Below are 7,437 nucleotides of genomic sequence, written 5' to 3'. Positions count from 1 at the left end.
CAACTCACAACTGACAACCCACTGAAGCTACGCAGGTGTGAGCCTAACCAGTACCTGGATGGGAGACCTCCTGGGAAAAACTGAGGTTGCTGCTGGAAGTGGTTAGCGGGGCCAGAAGGGGGCACTCATCTTGAGGTCTGTTTGGATCCTAATGCCCCAGTATAATGACAGAGACACTATCCTTGGGATGAGACGTAAAACTGAGGTCCTGACTCTCTGTGGTCATTAAAATTCCCAGGGTGTCTCTCTAAAAGAGTAGGGGTGTTACTCCCCACTGTTAGCTGATGTGTGGTGAGTATACTGTGAGCACTATGGCTGCCGTCACATAATTCAGGTGGTTGCTGCACATTGGTGGTGGTGGAGGGGAGTCCCTATTACCTGTAAAGCGCTTTGAGTGAAATGCCCAGAAAAGCACTATATACAGTAAGTGTAAGGAATTGTATTATACAATTTATTCAAAGAGCAGTAATTACCTGCATGTCCCACTCTGGAAAACATATTGTAGGAGTGAACAACAACAGTATATGATATTTCCATGTGCACAAAATGAAAATCCATTTCCGTGTACATTGTTTTGTCAGTAATTTGTTTGTACTGATGTGGTAGGGTTGCCACCTTGTGGTTGAAATGGAACTGCATTTGTTTTTCTAAACAAACCTTTTGTTTTAATCGTTTGGATCTAATTCTCGAACTGTCTTATTCAGCAACATTGAATTAATCAAATCTCATGCTAGAATACATACCGTAATTATAGCTAGATGGCAATTTAATTAGTTTGCTAATTTCTGATGGAGACCTCTTATCTGTGTGTTCTCTTATTGTGAACTTTGAAGCAATACCCCCCAGGAGAGTGTAACAATTCAATTACTCTTAAAACTTGATTAAATAACTGTCATTTAAACTTAAGACCTTTTCTCTTTCCCTTCTTTAGTATGAAAATACTTCAAGCACTTATATTCTGGGGACTTCTTTTGTACCACCCATGTTGAAACACCTCACAAACCGAATATACCGTCAACAGTTTTGTTTGTTTGCAAGCACTGACAAGCACTCTTTCACTTGTGACATCACACATCTGCTTACTACAAAAAAAAAACAGTTGCAGCACAACAAAGAAACCTCTTCATCAATATTACTTGCAGTTATCCACAACACTTACTTTAGGTCAATGGTTTCAACCAAAGGTCTTCATGGGAGTCCTCATACTGCAGAGGGGGCCCCCACAAACAACGTGAAACTTCAACCCAGTTTAGTAGTAGAATAGTCAACTATTTCAGTGTGTTTCATCCAACAACACTTACGGCAAATCTGTTGATATACAACTCTGTTACGATTAGCACTATAATAGTGATATTGTTTACAATTTTTCCAGTCTGTAATATGGCTACTTTATGTGGACATCCTTACTGAAAATTCTTTAAAACAGTGTTCTCCAGCTAGAAAAGATAAAAAATCCTGGGAACTCCTGCCTACCCATCTCTCATTATGAATAAAAAAATGCTGCCACCTTCTGGCACTGCTACTTAAAAATATAACATCTCTCAAAATTAAAAAAAAATATATTTGCTTAGAGAACTGAACATTTAATTCAAACTGATTAAAATTCAAAAATGAATAACACACTGCCATAGTTGCAGTACTATATTTTATAAACAAGCAGAATGAATTACTATTTTGATCATAGATCTAGGTCATAGAGTCTGAGGTGAAATATTAAAAACACTGCAATTTGCCTGTATTTCTCTTTAGCTTGACCTTCTATTTGAAAGCAGCATGGAAGTAAACGTGCTTCTCATGCCATTTATACATAATTAAAATAACACATTGCAGACCTCAGTTTTATTTGCTACACAGCATTCCTTGTATTTAAAATTTAAAAAATGTCCTTTAGGAAGCAAGGAACAATAAACCTTTTAAATATTCATTCAGAGCTTTACAAAAGCACGAGGAGTCATTTTGTCTGCTTTCATGAGCCCAATTGCATGGTTCACTCTGTTAAAGCAATGACAGTGATTGCATTCAATAATGTGGGCATGGATAACAAGACAATAGGTTTAACCTCATATTTAATCACAGACAGAAGTATGCAGGAGGAAGGTACATGGGCTATCCTGGCCTATTTTCAGTGAGGACATACAGTACACAATTACGCAAAGAAAGCCATCACATTGAAGAGCAGGTTTAGAATAGAAAAGAAAACCACTGCTGATTTTCTAGGAATTTAGTGATGGTCTGGGCTTCAACGTGCATTGAAGTGTATATACAAGCCCCTATTAATTTGACTGACTTATATTCTTGACTATTTAACAAGAAGGATATTAGGACACTAGGAAATGTATACTATTCCCTTTCCTATTGTAGAAAACAATAACTGCACTGGGGACAAACTGTTTGGCAGCATGTGAGACGAGTGATGTTTTGCTTTCAGAGATTACTTTTAATCTTCCTGAGAGATAGCAGGCATGGCCTAAGAAAAACAGATTCAGACAGGAGGAGCTGCCAGGCCTCTCTGGAGCATAAGCAAGCTATCCTTATCAGCAACTTGCAAACGACAGAGACAATGTAATAGTCTGACACTAAAAAATTATGCCTTTGCTGTCTTTTGATGAAGCTACTTGATTGAGATTAGAAACCCCTTTGCTATGAAGTGTAAAGAGTGTGTTGTACCTATTACTAGCCACACACATACTGTACATTACTGAAGAAATTAGAGAGTTATTGCTGTTTGAAAGAAGCTGTTTTTTTACAAACCTGCAGTGTATAATTTTACCTAACATAATATACACCCCTTACTAAAACATAATTTTGTACATAGATCCCCATGGTTGAATATTGAAATGTGGTTAATGTTAAGCAGCAAAATCTAATCACACCTGAAGAAGGCTCCACAGCCAAAACATTATGTTTCTTTTCAGCATGGAATAAACCTTTACTTGTTCCTTTGCAGCCTACGCATGCTGATGCAGCTACCTACTTGAAGATCTAATCTTTACAGGCTGACTTAAGTCTGTATACTGTGTTTATAAGAACATAAATACGAAGCCATAGTAAGAAATGTAGAATCAACATGGATAATTCGCAGGCAGGAAGGATAAATTATAGAAAATACTCCAGGAAAAAATTAAGCTATATTTATTTGGACATTAGGATTCTCAACATCCAACCAATGGCTTGGTGTACATTACATTACAGAAGATTCAGACACTCATTAATGAATCTCATTAGACATTACAGGAAAGAATATAATTAAATGTAACATCCAACATCATAGAAGGTCAGCCAATTATTTTTTTTCCTATATAAAAATCTGGCTGTGCCAGGCAAGAGCTGATGAGAAGCTTATAACAGTAGCCAAGAAGTATTCTCTCATATCCTTTAAATACAATACTCCTAATTTATTATACATTCCTTAAATTAACGCACACCCTAAAGGTTACTTATAATTAAGAGAAGAAAAGTGCACTACTTCCTGTTACAGTTCTAGAAGACATTTTTAAAACAAGCCCACTGTGCATACAATACTGCAAAGCATCACCTTGGTAGAATGTAAATGTGGAAAGCAGAAGTCACACTAGGTTACCATTTTAAAAGCAGGCAGCTCATTTGATGAAAAAAAGTCTTAAAAGGGAAATCAATTTGTTCTGAATGGTGGACACAGCATGTATCAAGAGACCTTCAATACTGAAAAAAAACTTAATATATTTCCTATAACTTTGCCTTTTATACATAATGAGAGCTGCGGCGCTCCTCTTCTGATCCTATTTCTGATCAAATTAATATCCACATATACTTAACAAGAACTCCAGAGATAAGTTTTTAAAACATGTTCATATGCGTTTATCCCCTTACAGGAGTAAAACATCTCAAGGCAAGAAAAAATGTTGACTGGCAGTTATGCCAGAAAGCAAAAGGTTTGAAAAGACACATATTTGTCATTGGTGTGATATTTATGCATACCATTGATGTTAACAATGATCTTTTGAATAGGAGAGATCTTTAAAGTGGGGCAGTAGTTCTGCATTATGCTCTGTATTAGATGTTCCTTCCTGACTTCAGTCATTTGCACTGGCAAGCAGAGAATGAATGCATACCAACATGGTTCATTACATACAGTGACAGCATTGAAAGACTTATCCTTCAGCTGATGCATGAATAATGGCAGACTCTATAAAGATCCTGAAGCAAGACAACAAATCAGAGGAAGACAAAGAAAATCCATCAGCGACCACAGCATTCAAACATTACTGATCATGTACACTGTAGTTTTAAAAAAGTAAGCTATTTTACGTTTGTTAAAAACTCATCTTGTGCACAAAATGCACTTTAAAAAAATACTTCTCAAAAAATTAAAAAGGCAATAAATTAGCAAAATACTACAGTAACAATGAATGTTAATAATACAGCATAATAAGGTTAAGTTTTTATATATCAAGAACAAAACATCCTGTGCTTTTTGTTTTAAGCATTACTATTTTACATAACGTGCTTGCTGTTAGATTGTAGATACAAGAAAGAAAACAGCTTTTGTTTCTCATTTAATGACTGGAAATAGGCTTCAAGATTGTGATTTGGTTAGATTAACTGTCCAAAACTTTCATACCTAAATATTAAAATTAAATTAAATAAAAACAATTCTATTGGTTTATGGTGGCACTTTAAATATTAACAATTTGTGAAAAAATCACATTTAGGAAACCCTCACATACACGAGCCATGAGAAACTGTTCCTCTTAAAGGTTTTGCTAATTAATTTCTTTATTTGTGCTAGAAAGCTAGAGAGCTGTAATATTTATATTTGCCATTAGACAGTCACTATGATCTACTTAGCAACTCACTGAAAGCTACAATCAAAACATCAACCCAGAAATCTTAAAATACAGAATAAGATCTTTTTTAAGATATGCTCTATTCTCCCCAATCCCAAATCAAGGCTTCAAATGGTCGCCCTCAATATACCTAAGCTTACACATCTTAGTAATACTCCTTCAAAACTGCCTTCTAATTGCATCACACAATAGATTTACCACAATTCTTTAATAGTCATGAGGAACAAGAACATTTTAGGATTATATCACAATGTCTGATTAAAGTTCTTATACATATAGGGGAAGGCATCAACTACACATTTTATTTTCTCTAACTCTATGGTGAGGAACATTCAAAAGTATACCATACAGTATGTTGTTTAATATACATATTTCATATTTGCTTGTTCCATATGAAACACTTATATATTCTTATTTTAAAAATGCATATCTGGTAGAGATACGTACAAGACAGTTTTGCTGCTCATTATCTGGGAAAGATCAATGTTGTGCTTTATTTTGTTGTGTTGTACCAATTTGCATGGTGCTGTAAGATTTTAAATTTCAACACATTTTTTCAACTCTATTTGTCTAATTCAAATTTCACATGAAAAAATCATTCTAGAGATGTCAGATCACTGGAGGATTACTGGGACATACTGAGACTTTGTGTGGGAAATCTAGAGCCTATCTTAATCTTTTCACAAAAAAAAACTAACAGCTCTGCAGCACAAAGCTCACATGCAGATTTCTACCAATAACCTACTGTAGATGTTCATTGACAGTGGGTCTACAGTTCAATTCTGTGATTTAATCAAACAGTAATCCTCTCACAAACAAAGGTAAAATACACATAACTTTTAATATTGTATGTCAAAAGAAAATAGTGGCTCCAAGGAATCTAGACTCCTACTGTACCTGCATCAAAATTAGTAATAATAATACAAAGATCAGCCATGTAAAACCATACAAACTTGTTTTAACAGCACTCAAAATGCAAATGTGAAACATTTCTGCTATATATCTTGATTTAATGTCAATTTACTATTCATCTGGAAGAAATTTTAAATGTGAAAGTTTGCATTTTTTTCATTTGTACTTTTAAGATGTTAAATGAAAAAGTATATAACTGTATTGCTCAGTGATCATAGTAGGTATTATAGCACCATCCTCTTAGCTATTAGCAAATACAGTATATGTAGGCTATGTTAAGGTAAAAAAAGATTTAAAAATAGGTCTGCCAAAGGTGGAAAAGCACATGAATTGAATTGAGCAATACCTGAACAGCAACTTTCGGATGACGAACTCCAGTTTTAATCCCAGCTTTTTTCCAGTCATCATAATGTAATGCCGAAGGACAGAATATGAGCCTCTAAAAGAATCTGAAAATAAACTACTGCTGAATTAGCAATTTTAAAATTTCATTTAAAATTGGGACAGCAATGTTGTCAGTTCTGACAGTAAGCTCTCAATGGATTCTGTTTGCACAGCTTCTCAAAAGCAAGGTTAAGGTATTTTGTGCGTGTTAAAACAGAAAGGCACCACAAACAGTCTGCGTCCATTGTTACATCAATAACATATTCACTTGCTCAAGAACTGAAGCACCTTCACATACTAATTAATGAGCACCCATAATGCTCTAAGATGGTGGCGTGAAGAAGGAAAGACACTTTCAAACAAGTGTGAAAACTTCTTAATGACGTAAGTTCTTCTAAGGTGACATTTCGAGCTACTGTACATGTCTGATCTAATTCTGATTCCCATTAGAATTATGCGATATCCCCCGATGAACGTAAAAGATATAATAATTGATGTCAGAGAGGAATTTGTTTGCATCACCTTGCATACAGGCAGTGAGGAGGATTGGTAAAGAAAGCATAACACTGGAATGTAAATTCATAAGCATTGTTTCATCATTACATCAAGCCTTTTAATCACTAAGTGCAAATTAATGGCATTGACTAGAATCTGTTAGATTTTGGGTTATTACTACAGTTAAAGAAAACAGGTGTAACAGTACTTTCCAGCATATTTTGCAGTAATACAAGCAATACATAAAGTTGACTAGAACAGGCAAGAAGTTGTTAGTAGATGGCAAAACATCTTGTTTCACCAAACATTCACAAAATAATAAAAAAAGGTGGCACTTAAATAAGCATTAAACACAATGAGATGTGAATCTTGTAAAGCTCTGGGGATATACTCTATGTGGAATCTCTAACTTAATTTGTTTCTGTTCTTCATGTTAAACCTGATAAGAAAACAGACTGGTTCTAGGTCAAATGAACAACTGTGTAAATCGAATGTGTGCAGGAATACAGGGGTCTCTAACCCTGGTCCTGGAGAGTGAAAATCCAGCAGGTTTTATTAAATCACTTTGTAAAGGCTGGGAACAATTTTTCTTTCGACTCCTTCAGCAAGTAATTTATACAATTAAGCCATTTAGAGAACATTAAAATGAAAATAAAAAAAAAACTGTCACTCATAAGTACCACAGCTGGCCTTTCCTGACCTAACTGAGCTAATTTACTAAATTGACCACAACTCATATGTTTCAAGTCTTTTAAGTCCTTTGTAAGGATAATGTGTAAGACCTGCTGAATTGTGGATCTCCAGCATTAGGGTTGGCCAC

Source organism: Lepisosteus platostomus, chromosome 6, assembly GCF_059453375.1.
Source record: "Lepisosteus platostomus isolate fLepPlt1 chromosome 6, fLepPlt1.hap1, whole genome shotgun sequence".
Lineage (NCBI taxonomy): Eukaryota > Metazoa > Chordata > Actinopteri > Semionotiformes > Lepisosteidae > Lepisosteus > Lepisosteus platostomus.
This window is presented reverse-complemented; position numbering follows the sequence as displayed.